Here is a 13,894-nt window from a genome sequence, read left to right as displayed (position 1 = left end):
TTGGGTCCCTGGACCACCGCACGGTCCCACTCTACGTCGGAACGTTCATGTGGTGTTTGTCCATGACGTCGGCACCCCTAAGCACCGCAGCAAGCTGCGATGGCGGGTCCGGAGACGAGAGCACGACCTCCCAGTCCTCCCAACTTGATAACGCGGGCTGTCCCTGCGGGGGAGGATCAGCAGGGCAGCCGAAAAGGATGTGGGAGAGTGTGGCGTGAGGGTTGCCGCACAGGGTGCATGCAGGGGAGGTGCCACAGTAGTGGGATAGCAGCTGAGGCGATGAGAGAGAGCGGGTCTGGAGGCGTCTCCAGAGGATCTGTTGGGAATGGGTAAGGGAGGGGTGTGGAGGAGGGTAAGTCCGACGGTCCAAGCGGGGCATTTGCGTGAGCTCTGCAAAGGTGTGCGCCCGTTCTCTCGAGAAACCTGGATCGAGGCCGTCCTGAGCCCGGCAAATCAAACCTCGGGCCAATTTATCGGCAGCCTCGTTTCCTTGATTCCCAGAGTGAGCCGGCACACACTGGAGCTCTACCCTGCGTGGTAAGTTTTTGGTGTACCAAATAAAAGTTTTCGCACCACCACCACCGCAATCCAGCACCCGCCGGTCTGGTCTCGGTTTTCCGTCGAAATATTCTCTTCCGACGAAGTAGTGCGGAGCGCATGGTTGCGGAATGTTTGTGGCAGGCGGCTTGTGAGAAACGACGCCGAACAAAATGTCCACAAGCGTGTCGGAATAGGCCTAATGTCGCGCAGACATACAAGGCTGCTGCTTGTATTGCATTGGTTGACCCTTAGTAGAGCCCTTGCGCCAGCGCTCACGACCAAAGGGTCTAGAAAGAAAAGCAAAAGACTTCCTCTCACCCTGCATAAACTTACAGCTCGACTGCTGTCTTGAATGCTCGTTGCCATCCCCTGCCTTTTTCCAAAAAGTAAATTAATTTCCCTTTTTGCCTCAGAAAATGCCTAGTGAAGATTCACAAGTACTTAATTTTTTTTTTCAATGCTAGCATCCTCTTGGTAATTAGAACGCGGCAATGAGAAGCCCCGTTAGGGTGAATAACGAGCTATGGCATCACCCGACCTGATCAGGCCGCGTTCGCAGATGGTTAGCCATCAGCAGTGGAAGGCAAAGCTGGCTCACACAGAGCTCCCATTTCAACGCCAGCTAATCGTTCAGGCCTGGAGGGCCGTATTCAGCAGTTTCCCGGAGCTGGGTCAACCACCCGCGTACTCTATATTAATAGTTTATTCTCTCTCTCTCTCTCTCTCTCTCTGCAGGCATAGTGTTATCGGGAACAAAAGGGACGCATACAAGTCGTGACTTTCCTCAGACTCCAATGATGCACTCATTTCTGGCAGCTCCTGCTGTCGAGTCTGGAGAAGATAGGACCAGTAAGATCCAAAGAAGGGTCAGTTTTCTCGTTTCAGTGCGCACTGCCCCTGCTTGGCCAAAAAGTAAAAAATCATTGCAAGAGCAGCCAGCAAACAGAACAGCGCGTGGTGAACGTCGCTTTCGCGCCTGACTGTGTCCGCGCCCGCACCAGATTATCGCAAAAATATTCACCAGTACAGACTGTTGTTTTATGTGAAAAACAGGATAGAGGCTTTGTTCATATAGTCACACCGTCAGAGCCAGCAAAAAGGTACTTTACGTGGCTCTGGAAAATCAGTAATGAGAACGGGTGATCGTAGATTCAGACCGGAGAAAAAGGGGTGTACACATCGCAGCATTCTTGCATGCGGGTGCCAGTAATGAGAGCAACTACAGTCTTACCATAATTATTTCATTTTATTCTCCGTTCGCGAAATGGCGGGAACTAATAGCTTCACGGCTTTTTAACCAGCCTGGTACCTAGCAGACATCCACCAATCATCGGTGCCCGCCAGGCGGCAGCATGTTACCGTCTCGTAATTCAAAAATAATTTTTACGGCCAGAAGCAGGCAGCACTCATCTGCCTGCTTGACATGAAAAAAAAAATTAAAAATGCCCTGATCTCTATAGAGGCCAACGCTGTGTTGCAAGCCTGGTCCTGAGCCGATGGTGCAACGGGTTGTCGAGGATGCCGCCCGACGCCAGGTGAGTCGCGGCCTCTCCGGGTGAGTCGGCTTAGCTACACCCGGAGCAGATGACGGTCCCATGGGCGCACCACTCGAGCTCGTGCTCCTGGACCTGAATTGAGAGTCCGGATATCTCGCAGCAGCCTATCGGGAGGTTGCTGCACAGGATCTGCAAGCGGCAAGAAGAATGACGACGAATCGTTTTCCTTCACATCTTCTGGGGACACAGGCGACGAGTATAAACAAGCATGGACGAAATCACCAGTACAGACAGTGACTACATGCATGTTGGCATGGCACGGAACACTGGTTCCGCATTGAAATTAACTTTGTATATAATTACAGCCCTCCACTAGGGCACCTCTTTCCCTCTTTTCTATTTCACTCCCACCTTCTTTCCTCCTCACTCGGCGCGGCTGAGCTCTCATCGAGAAGTGAGACAGCGTTCCATTTCCCTTCCTCAAAACCACAAATACACTGAATTAAAGGTGCACGAAAGAGGAATCTGAACTCGTCTTTTTACCACAGGAACTCCTCCTGCACGTTCTGAGCATTCTTAGCAACTTCCAATTATTGTCCTGTGCGGCCGATTTCCCTCACTTAAAACGGATTAAACGTCCCGGCTCTCGCCTTTCTTTGAACTCACCACTGACGGTAGCAGAAGTGAACCAACCATTCAGCCAGTCTTAGGGCGGCTTGCCCCTCTTCCATTGGCGGAGTGATATGCAGCGATCGGCGAAAGCCGAAGTGCACGCGTATTTTTATTTCCTTTATTTCCGTATTTTTATTTCGTGTGTGTGTGTGTGTGTGTGTGTGTGTGTGTGTGTGTGTGTGTGTGTGTGTGTGTGTGTGTGTTGTGTGTGTGTGTGTGTGTGTGTGTGTGTGTGTGTGTGTGTGTGTGTGTGTGTGTGTGTGTGTGTGTGTGTGTGTGTGTGTGTGTGTGTGTGTGTGTGTGTGTGTGTGTGTGTGTGTGTGTGTGTGTGTGTGTGTGTGTGTGTGTGTGTGTGTGTGTGTGTGTGTGTGTGTGTGTGTGTGTGTGTGTGTGTGTGTGTGTGTGTGTGTGTGTGTGTGTGTGTGTGTGTGTGTGTGTGTGTGTGTGTGTGTGTGTGTGTGTGTGTGTGTGTGTGTGTGTGTGTGTGTGTGTGTGTGTGTGTGTGTGTGTGTGTGTGTGTGTGTGTGTGTGTGTGTGTGTGTGTGTGTGTGTGTGTGTGTGTGTGTGTGTGTGTGTGTGTGTGTGTGTGTGTGTGTGTGTGTGTGTGTGTGTGTGTGTGTGTGTGTGTGTGTGTGTGTGTGTGTGTGTGTGTGTGTGTGTGTGTGTGTGTGTGTGTGTGTGTGTGTGTGTGTGTGTGTGTGGGGGGGGGGGTGTGGGTGTGGGTGTGTGTGTGTGTGTGTGTGCGCGTGCGTGCGTGCGTGCGTGTGCGTGCGTGCGTGCGTGCGTGCGTGCGTGAGTGCGCGCGCGCGAAAAGACCAAGCCAGCTGAAACGTTTGCGACGCACTATCTTTAAAAATTTCTTTTCAGAAAGGAAATGCCACTGCAACTGTTACTTCCCAGTGGACACCTCCACAGCGTTTTGAGGGAAGAGAGGCAGTTGGGAGTTAAAGAAGAAGGAAGAAGGTCCGTTGTAAAGGACTCCAGGATAATTTCGACCTCGTGGGGATCCTTAACGTACAATGACAAACCACAGCATACAGGCGTCTCTTGTGATTCGCCTCCTTCAAAACGCGGCCGTCCAGCGCTCTAACCACGGAGACACCGCAGCGGGTAATATCTTAAGCACCGTAGCTGCGGCAGGCGGAATTGAAAGGGAATGGGAGAGGATAGTGAGGTAAAGAACACGAGGGGCGATAGCGAGAGAAGACCCGGTGCGGAGGCTCAGTGGTTAGGGCACTCGGCTACAAAGCCGGAGTTTCCGGATTTTAACGCGGCCTCGGCGGCAGTTTTAATGCGAAAGCAATACTACGTTCATGAACGGCCTTTCGCGTAGCGGCGGCCGGTAGCCATGTTTGACCTTTAGAATGACCTCTGACGTCATACCAGGGGGACAGAAAGGCTACCAAGTCGAGTCGTCGCGCAGCGGCGGCCGGTAGCCACGCGCGACATTTAGAATTACCTCTGACGTCATGCCATACCTAGTGACGTCGTAGCGTGACGTCATATCAGGATGAGAGGCGGGCTACCAAGTCGTCGTCGCGCAGCAGCAGCCGGTAGCCACGCGTGCTGTAGACGCGGCGCACTGCGTTCCTTCCTTAGATGCGGCGCGCCGCGTCCCTTCCGTTAGAGGCCCTGCGCTCGCTTTCGCAACCTACCAGGCTTAACCAAAGCTAAGCCCCCGCCAATTTTTTTTTTTCGATAGACGCAAACTACAAAACGCGCCCGTGCGATGACAGCGCACGTTAAAGATCCCAGGTGGTCGAAATTATTCCAGAGACGACCACTACGGCACCTGCGTCATTTCCTTTCCTCAAAAACCAATTTACAAATTTTGAAGCGAAATCTTCACTACACTAGCTAAAGCAAAACTCACCGTGTCTGGAGATTTCACCTTCAAATAAAGCAAAGCAAGGGATCGGCGCCTAACTGGCCCCATGGGAGAGTGGACACCTTAGTCGCGCTTCAAAACTAATGAAAAGGCAGCCTCGAAAGCAAAGGCGCATAACTGGCCCCCTGGGACTCTGGACACCCCAGTCGTGCAGATGTGAGGGGCATGCGTTGGCATTAACGCTGTGGCAGAAACGCGGCACTGAAGTCATAGGCCGCCGTCGTTCATTGTGTTCATTGGCGTTGGCGTTCGTTCTACACTCCGATGATGTGCGCATACTACGTGCACATACTAGCTGCCTGGGACGCCTGAATCGCGCTTTGAGATATGTACATACGTAGTGTGGTGAGAGAGAGAAAGGTGGGCTGCATGCGTTAGCGCTGGCAACGTTGTAGCAAACACGTGGCACTGCAGCAATAGGCCGCAGCGTTCATTGGGAGCGAAAACTCGTGGGACAACCATTAACTGCCACCTGCCACGGTGGGCGCGCCGCCTATCCAGTGTCCGGAACGCACTCAACGTTACAGACGCCAAGCCGCATATAGGTTTATTGGGGTTTAACTTTCCGAAGCAACTCAGGCTATGAGGGACGCCGTAGTGAAGGGCTCCGGAAATTTGCCCGATACGCAATAGCTTTCACCCTAACCAGGTGCAGCAGTAGCTAAACCGCACCTATTCTTTTTTTTTTTTTTTTCAAAGTCTGCGTCCGCTGGCTGCGACGCAGAGGCGAGGTTTTGTTACCGCAGCTTGCACGCATTACGGTTGGCAACTATCTTCTGAAAAGAACGCACACTGTCATTCGCTCTTACTAGAACGCGGGCTCTAAACAGTAACAGCACGAACGGTTCGGCTGAGAATGAGGACAGAAAAGAATGCATTTTGCGCAGTCAGTACGTCCCCGATCCTATTAGAACCATTCATTCTTTCTCTTTTCCCTGTCAGGTCTATAATGGGCGACGATAGCAAAAGGTAAAAAGACACCAGATCGCCAAAATTTAGCCGGACCCCTCCACTACGATGCCTGTCTCTCTTATTTTCACCACATTATTTCAATCCCGATCGCCGCGGTGGCTCAGTGGCTATGACACTGGGCTGCTGAGCCTAAAGACGCGGGTTCGATCCCAGCCAAGGCGGTCGAATTTCGATGGAGGCAAAATTCTAGGGGCCTGTGTACTGTGCGACGTCAGTGCACGTCAAAAGAACGCCAGAGGGTTGAAATTTCCGGAGCCCTCTACTACGGCGTCCGTCATAGTCCGTCATAGGCGTCCCTCGTAGTTAAACTCCCATTAACCATAAAGAAATTTTCTTGTTCATTTCGGCAGAACCCACGCTCCAAATAAACGACACTCAAGCCATCGAACTACGATTGATGAAATATGAGTATATTCAAGCCCATTGGTAAATACTCCAAGGCACAGGCAGTAAAGGTTTGACGCCTAGAAGTTCCACATGTATGTACTGCGAGCTGGCCTTCGTTAAAGCCTCGAGATTAATTTCGACCACCTGGGGAGGTTTAGCGAGCGTTTGTATCGCACAGCACAAGCGCGTTCTTGCACTGCAAATCCGCTGAAAGGCTGCAGTCAGGTTCGGGATACAATCCGCTACTTGTGCTCAACGCCCGAACGACGCGACCACCGAGCCACCACGACGTGCGACGTCAAGGCATAGTGACACAATTTCAATATTCTCCACTTACGTGTCGAGCCACTATGTCCTGGCTGGAGTATGCCACGGCGGCGACAGCTTGCTGGCGGAGGCCCGGGCGTCCAAGACGCAGCACCTCATGGCACGCTGAGCGTAGCAGCCGGAGCAGGTGACGTGGCAGCAGGAGAGCATCACCATGTGCGAGCAAACCCGGCAGCAGTAGGCGCAGTACCGGCTCAGAGGCAGGGGCTCCAGGAAGCACGCCAATCGCCAGGCAAAGTCATAGTAGAAGTCATGCAGTGCACAAGTGGCGTCCGCTTGTTTCGCCTCCGACGCCATCTGATCCGCCGCCGACGCTAAGACGCTGACCTCCGTCCGTCCCCTGCCGCCTCAGCAAACCAAACTGTCGATGCAGAGCAGTGGAACGGAATCCCGGCTTCACAGTCTCAGAAGAGGAGCAGCTTGTACTGACGTTGAGCAGTTCCAAAGGGCCAAGGCCGAATTAGTGACAGAGGAGTGATTACGTGTCTGAATTCACGTGCGCTCAAGGTGGAATGATGTAGTGAAGCTCCGCCCTCATTTGGGACCGCGGCACAGAATTCCTCCACGACGAAAAAGTAGTCCGGGGTTGTAAGTTTTCTTGTTACCTAAACAAGAAGCATTTCACGGGAAGAAAATTTACAAGCTATATTATTTTGATACTTGGCTTGTTTAAAAAATTCCGGGGCCACTTCGGCTCTCTAAAGTGCTGCAACGCAAAAGCCTTTCCTGGCGCACTATTTGGCATTGATTTATTTATTGCTTATTTTTTGCTTTTTAATGTTTGTTGTTTTTATTTTTCATGTAGTTTGGTTTATTTTTTTGTTATTGCCTTTTTGATTTCTTTATTTTTTCTTTTCCTTTTTTGTAGTTTCTTGAATTTTAATTTATTTCGATTTTTATTTGATATTCATACTTTTTATCTTCTTTTCATTCTTTCTTAATTTTTTATTTCTGTGGGTGACCTCATTACTCCGATTCCACGCACTGCGACGTCATAACCATTTCCACCCATAGAGTTTCTTCTCTATGATTTCCACCAACCGATGGATGGCTGGATGGATGGATCCATGCATCCACCAACCGAAAAGCGTCACCCCTCTGCTGACAAGCTTCTGCTGACAAGCTTCTGTCGACAACTATGAGGCATTAAAGGCCTTAATTTCATCAGACAATAAAAAGCTCATTTCGTTTGCTGTTCGATTGGCCAGCGGAGTAATTAATACAGGTTGCCGCGGACCGTGTGCCGGTGTTAACAACTGCTGTTTTTTTTTTAATTGTATCTTACTATAGGGCGTGCAGATCACAGAACGCAAGAAATTGCATCGACACATCAACCAGCAACCCGGCGGCCATAGAGCTATCCGGGGGCTCAGCGCACTAGGGGGCATAGCTGCGACGTGAGATTTTCTTTTAGACAAAAATAATTCAAAACAGTGACAATAATAATTAAATTAATAACACTAGCGTTCCAGCAATTTCAAACGCAAGGCAAATCGGGCGTACATGGACGCTAGGTGCCGCCTTATATATAGTAAAATTAGAGTACCGCATTCCTCTTCCCCGCGCCAGCGTGCTTGGGAGGAATACGGCCGCTATGGTCCCAAGTTACTGGAACAGCGAGCCCCAAAATTTGTAGATAATTTCATCTGTCGGTGGTTGTCCAAAGGCTCCGGCCCATTTTTCTAATGACTGCATGCACGCGCAAGCATAGAGTTTCTTACTATTACCTAGAGGGAAAGCTGGCAAGCCGTCTATGGGAGTTTGCATGGAGACCCCACGTGACCACCTCAGCCACCATGGGCGCTCAAAGCATCATGGGGCGGTGAGCTACTTGTTGCGGAACTGCAACTTTTGGCCAAAAAATAATAGAAAAATTAAGCTGTTTGATAACTGCAAACGTCCTAACACTCAATATCTTGTCTAATGATTGCAACAAATGAGCAGAAAAGTATTTAAGTGCAAAGTTTGCCTAAAATAAGAGATGACTAGCTTTCCTATTGGCCAAGTGATGAACACTAAAAAAACTAATATTTCGTAGTTAACAGGCGCACATTTAAAAGTAAATATGTTTTCACAAAAAATGTTGTTGTTTAGATACTTTAAGAGGTTTTTTAATGGCATTTCGGAAGAGTAAAACCTTTTATTGGCGTCGTGTGTCGTCGAGTTTTCACTACTATGGCTTTTGCACACTGCGCTCGCGCGAAAGTCGTCTGCGCACACACAAACAGCGTTTTCGGAATGAAACATCTCAGTAAAGCCACTCCGTGTTTCCAAAAAAATACAACTGTTCCGCAACAAGTAGCTCACCGCCCCATGATGCTTTGGGCGTCCATGGCGGCTGAAGTGCAGCGCCGCCAGCTTTCCCTCTAGGTAATAGTGAGAAACTCTATGCGCGCAAGTTTCTGCTTAGAAGACTTAGGAGGGTAGCTGTGTAGGCCAGTTGGTGAGACATGAAGGCGCTAGACACCGCAGCGGACACGGGACATAGAAAGAAGACGACACAGGGCGGTACTTGCAACGGTAGTTGCAAGTACCTCCCTGTGTCGTCTTCTTTCTATGTCCCGTGTCCGCTGCGGTGTCTAGCGCCTTCATGCTTAGAAGACTTACAAAAGTTATTTCTTCCAGTTTCTTTGAGTGTTCACAATATCACTAAAGCTGCCTCTGCTAACTCCGCCCAAGATTCTTTTGATTCTTTTGTATTTCACGAAACCAATCCGCCGCGGTGGCTCAGTGGTTACGGCGCTCGGCTACTGACCCGAAAGACGCGGGCTCGAACCCGGCCGCGGCGGCCGAATTTCGATGGAGGTAAAATTCTTGAGGCCCGTGTGCTGTGGGATGTCAGTGCACGTCAAAGAACCCCAGGTGGTCGAAAGACGCGGGTTCGATCCCGGCCGCGGCGGTTGAATTTCTTTGGAGGAGAAATTCGAGGCCTGTGTAATGTGCGATGTCAGTGCACGTTAAAGAACCCCAGGTGGTCGAAATTTCCGGAGCCCTCCACTACGACGTCTCTCATAGCCTCAGTCGCTTTGGGACGTTAAACCCCATAAACCAAACCGAAATTTCCGGAGCCCTTCACTACGGCGTCTCTCATAGCCTGAGTCGCTTCGGGACATTAAACCCCAATAAATCAAACTAAACCAAACAAAACCAATGTTACGATGGCAGATGGTAAATTGGTTTCTGAGGAAAGGAAATGGCGCAGCATGTCTACATGTCTCGGTGGACACCTGAACCACGCCGTAAGGGAAAGGAGGAAGGTGGGAGTGAAACAAGAAAGCGGCCAAGGCAGATGCTCCAGAGACGTAGTTTTCAGGCAGCGGCCGCCATGTATACCTTCCAGATCCGTTTCCGGGAAGAGGGGTTTCGGGGTGCTCTGCTCGACGCTCGATTTTCGAGGTCAAGCAGGGTTCAGACAAAGATCGGCGAAATCGGTGTAGGAGGACTTAGTGCCAACGCTTAAAACTGGAGTGACATGCAAGCTCCACCTTAAGGATATGGAGAGTAGGCTAAGACTGATATGTGCAGAATTAATAATTCTCCATTCAGCAGTTATAGATCACTGGGGTCCCTAATACCACAACGCTATCCAGTTGAGCTCGAAAGACGGAGGTGATTCTGCAGCAGCTGTCACAAATATCGGAAGGAAGGAGTGAAAAAAGAAAGAGGTTTGGTAGTGGAGGTCTCCGGTATAATTTCGACCACCTGGGGTCTTTAATGTGCCCTGACGTCACACGGGCGCCTTTGGCGTTTCGCCTCCATCGCGTTTCGATGGAGGCGAAACACAAAAGGCGCCCGTGTGATTTGTGATCCCAGTGCACGTTAAGAACAATTGTCTTTTAGTCGAGTCGAATTGTTCTTTCGTCAGTGCAGAAAGAAATGCAGATTCCAGAAGAATAACTCAAGATGAATGGCACGCGCAATCTATTCGGCATTGAGTCTCAAAGTGCCCCCAACCGGCGCATTCTTACTGACGAACAATATGCGTTGCAGAAAATTCTTACCTCGGTTACTTTTGCGCTAAACTCAGAATTTGAAGTATGCGCATATATTTTGGATCTACCAGACCCGCTCTGCTTCATCTAAAAGCGAGTGCCGGTGAATGCGAGACACATCGCGACGAGCCAACGTCGGCGAGCAGGACTTGTAAATCAGGCCACCTGTCAGCGCTTTGTTCTTACCATTGCGTTTCTTTTGAATAGGTACACGTGAAACCTTACGCTGTCTGCGTCGAAACGGGAAAAGAAATGGCATCGAATTCTGTTCTGAAGAAAGTGTGGTTGGCAGCACTGCGGGACGATGCGTGAAGCGTTGTACTCTGCCGATATTCCGTTTTCAGATCACGGCGCTTCCAGTCGCTTGTCCGTTATTTTCCATACTGTGGATAAAATAAAGCATTTGTTGCGTACGTACTGATTTAAAGGGTACTTTTTGCTTTGTGCTCTCCCCAATCATGTAAACTGCATTTTATTTTCAAAAAAGGCGTGATCTCAAATGTTTCAGAGCTCGCAAGCCGCGAAACTGACCCTCGCTTGGGACGACCTTTGCATTGGGAGGGTATATCTGTGTATTTTATTATTAAGGCTGAAGCCTTTATTGCCTCATGCTGTCGTTAGCAATCCGCGTCGGCAGCCGTGTCGGCAGCCGTGTCGACAGATGTGTCCAGGTTTTGACGGGTGTCCACCGACATATGTGAGACAGTTACTGCGTAATTTCCTTTCTTCAAATACAATTTTCAGTTTCTTCATAACGGCCCCTCTTTCTTCTTTCACTGCCACTTCCTCCCTTCCTGTACGGTGCGGTTAAGGAGTCTGACTTACAGGCCCAACAAGCCTTAGTCGGGCGCGCCCGGGCTGCGGCAACCGCCACTGGGGTCCCATACTAGGGACCTCCACCTAGTGTTTGTTAGGATCGGTCCCTTACGAGCTGATCCAAACATACCTCCTGTTCATTCTTAATAAATGCTTTCACCACCACCACCACCACCGAGACGACTGAGAATTACAGCGCCATTTTTTTTCCTCAAAAGCGTTGCGTTCGAAGGGCAAGGCATCGCTCCGAACGGATGCTGGCGTTCCGTGGACTCCCTGGCAGCGCTACAACACGCTGTCGCGTTCCACTCCTAAAGGCGAAGCTTAAGCGCCATAATTAGCAGTCAATTAGTGCTGAGTGATTAATCACTAATTAGTCATTAATTAGTGAACTGTCATTGCTTCGTCATCACTTATGTGTGACGTCATCCAGTGGTGACGTCACCAGTGTCACATAGGCAAAGTGGTGCGAAAAACGCTTTCGCCTCTACGCACTTGAGACAGTCCAAGTGCCCCTGAATTTTTTTCTGCCAGCCCCTTTTCTTCAACAATGTTTATTCGGAGCAACCACAGCTATAAATAGAAGCCTTAAGCTGATACCGCGGTGGAAGAATGGGGCTGGTGCTGAAATCACATCCTGTGCAATGATTACAAAACTCATAAATCACCTCTTCCCTACTGCTCATTAGTTTATTTTGCATTTCATTATCACTTCTATTAATAGAACATTGTTCATAGTGGTGCAGAAACGACGATGAAATACTGACCTGCTCCATCCACATAAACACAAAAAACATTTGACGAAAAGACCATAAAAAACAAGATAAAACTTTTATTTTTTTCCAGATGAAGCAGAGAGAGAGAGAAAAAAAACTTTATTGTACCAGGAATTTGGGGCACGCCCCAGCGTCCCCGCACGGCCCCACTGTACTCAAGTGTTTATGTTCCTGAGGTCCATAACACTGGCAGCCCGACGGCAGTCTATAAGACGCGTCATGGCATTCTGGCGCGTTGCGTGGGGCAGATTTAAATGATGAAAACTCTTCCTTAAGGCTTAAGGCGGAGCTTCTGTGTCCTCTCCAATTTTTGAGAGCCCCTCACTTTAGGCGCTGCTGTAAAAAAAAGGCAAAAACAGGGCGGCAGACACAGTGCCGTTCCCGGAGTAGATTGCTCCAGGAATCTCTCAGCGGCATTGCTTAAAACGGAGAGTGTCCATGCCTTAAACAGGAGAGCGCACTCCATCGTAGGCCTGCAGGCTTAATTGTCCGATTCCTTATTTCCCACGCAGCGTACATAAAAAAAGAATAGTAATAGCATGTATAACGATCTTCACCCCTCAAACATGCACCCATTTTATTGGCTGTTTTTTAAAAATAAAGCGAAATGTATCTGAAAGCCCTTCGGAACGCCCGCCGCCTTCTCAAGTTTCAGGCAGTCTAGATGCACCATCTTGAGCAGCCTACTATCGAGTAGCTTCCCACAAGAATGCGGTTTGCCATGCGAAAAAGCTGCAATCACTTCCTTATTGAAAATACTTATTAAACCTGGAGTTATCCACCGGGAGACTCAGTTTTAGCGGGAATTGTGGGAACCTTGAGTGGCAGCTGCGCCAAAATTTCCCCAGAAATTGCTGCACAGGCAGTCTGCTTCCTATCTCGGTACTTTCCTGCCTACCAGGTATATCTCTCTGGGGCGACGCATCATGTCGGTAAACATGGCTACGAAACGACACGCTGTCAGTAGACCGTCCCTCCGCACGAGTGGGCATGCTGTACTGGGCCATAGTGGCCCCTATTTCTTGTGGTTTGGTTCTGCTTTTCCGTCCTATAGGCAGCACTTGCTCGGTAGAGAGCCTTTGAGCAGCCCTTTTTTTCATACTTTTCAGTGGCCCACTACTACTTCAGTACGCCAACACGCTAATAATACGGCACAGTATTAGCGCGACATCATTGTGACGCCTTTGCTTGACGCCCAAGGCGAAAGGAAACGATACGAGCAGCTAGTTCGCTTACTCGGTGGCTCTCCACGCTGCACGGACAAAGGACAGGCAGACCAGTGCAAGCAAGGCGCTCACAATTAAAAGAATAAGGCTAGCATGATGAAATAAATCAGTAACTACAAGCAGGCGCCAAGCTGTAATAGTTAAAAAAAGCGCCCATTAAACTATCGTTTAACGAATTACAGTTCAATACGATTCATCTCTTTCCTAATATCCTTCACCACTGCTATTACAATGCCGCGAAAGCACTCACTACACGTCAGAAGGCCAATTACTAAATATTGAAGGCAGTCTATATACAGGAAAACAACCCGACTATGGGAATTGCTTGCAGGTAAAAAGTGCAGCCGTCAGAGCAGTTTGTCACTGATCGAAACCTCCACGCTCACCTGGTGACCAATGTGAGTGTTTTACAAGTGGTTAAGAAAGTAGATGAACACTGTGCGTACTTTCTGGTGAGGCAGTGGCGACAGGAGAAATGACTCGATGCTTGTCTTGCATTATTTTTTTCCTTCTGATTCAAAGGTACGATTCAATCGAGTCAACAGAGTGTGGCATGAACAGGAGATAGTGGAGAGTACTTATTCTCTACCGAATTTTGTATTCTTAGGTAGTGCGCTATTTGGTGCCCATGGTACACTCTGTATTATCGGATGTCCAACCGAGAAGGAACAGTGGTTTGCTTTTGCAGCGAATCACAACTGCAGCGTCACTGTAACTGTGGTTCAGACTTGCGCGGTAAACAAAACGTTGATGGTGTCCTGCCTGCAGCAAATGGAGAGCACCGCTTTCCTTAATGCAGCTC

General features: G+C 49.4%; 1 protein-coding gene across 1 annotated transcript in view; it reads right to left on the bottom strand.

Annotated features, from left to right (window-relative positions):
• Positions 1-1,767: 1,767 nt before the first annotated feature.
• Positions 1,768-13,894, bottom strand: part of LOC149364696 (uncharacterized) — a 26,737-nt gene continuing 14,610 nt past the window's right edge. Inside the window, exons 2-3 of the transcript XR_016289212.1 lie at positions 6,293-6,887; positions 1,768-2,225 (exon numbers count right to left, since the gene is read on the bottom strand). The gene's annotated coding sequence lies outside the window, so the exon portion shown is untranslated. The remainder of the gene's footprint in view (positions 2,226-6,292; positions 6,888-13,894) is intronic.

This window comes from Amblyomma mixtum, chromosome 2 (assembly GCF_055824585.1).
Source record: "Amblyomma mixtum isolate Tamu chromosome 2, ASM5582458v1, whole genome shotgun sequence".
Lineage (NCBI taxonomy): Eukaryota > Metazoa > Arthropoda > Arachnida > Ixodida > Ixodidae > Amblyomma > Amblyomma mixtum.
The sequence above is the reverse complement of the archived record's forward strand: the minus strand, read 5'-3'. Positions and strand labels throughout refer to the sequence as shown.